Source organism: Seriola aureovittata, chromosome 7 (assembly GCF_021018895.1).
Source record: "Seriola aureovittata isolate HTS-2021-v1 ecotype China chromosome 7, ASM2101889v1, whole genome shotgun sequence".
Taxonomy (NCBI): domain Eukaryota; kingdom Metazoa; phylum Chordata; class Actinopteri; order Carangiformes; family Carangidae; genus Seriola; species Seriola aureovittata.
Genome location: NC_079370.1, coordinates 8160147 through 8160657, shown reverse-complemented (window position 1 = coordinate 8160657; position 511 = coordinate 8160147).

The window sequence follows — 511 nt, the reverse complement described above, 5'->3', positions numbered from 1 at the left end:
TGAAAAAATCTGAAACAGAGGCAGGGAGGAGGACATTTCACCAATGCAGACAGGAGAGTGTATCTGGCCGTCTGTGTATGTGTGCTTCATTAAGGCGATGAAACAGTCGACTCAGCATAAACAACAGTGTATGTATACACATTCAGTCGCACATACACACTTGCACACTCTCTCTTCTTACACACGCACAAAAATATCTTAAACCTACCGACACACATTAACTTTTTACTCTGTTTTATTACACACATGGTTTCTTTCTCTAACACTTTCTCATACTAACACACTTCCATGCCCTTCCCCCTCTGGATTTGCACTCACACACAGACACACACACACACATGCACACACGCACACACACTGATCTTTCCTAGAAAGACTTTTTAAAAACACCAGAAGGGTTTTCTCTGGCTTCGACAGTAAACACTAGTCTACAGAAAGCAATGAGCTCATAAACCCGCACTGGATATTTCACTATAACCACAGAATATAAAAACTGCTCAGCAAAGATCAG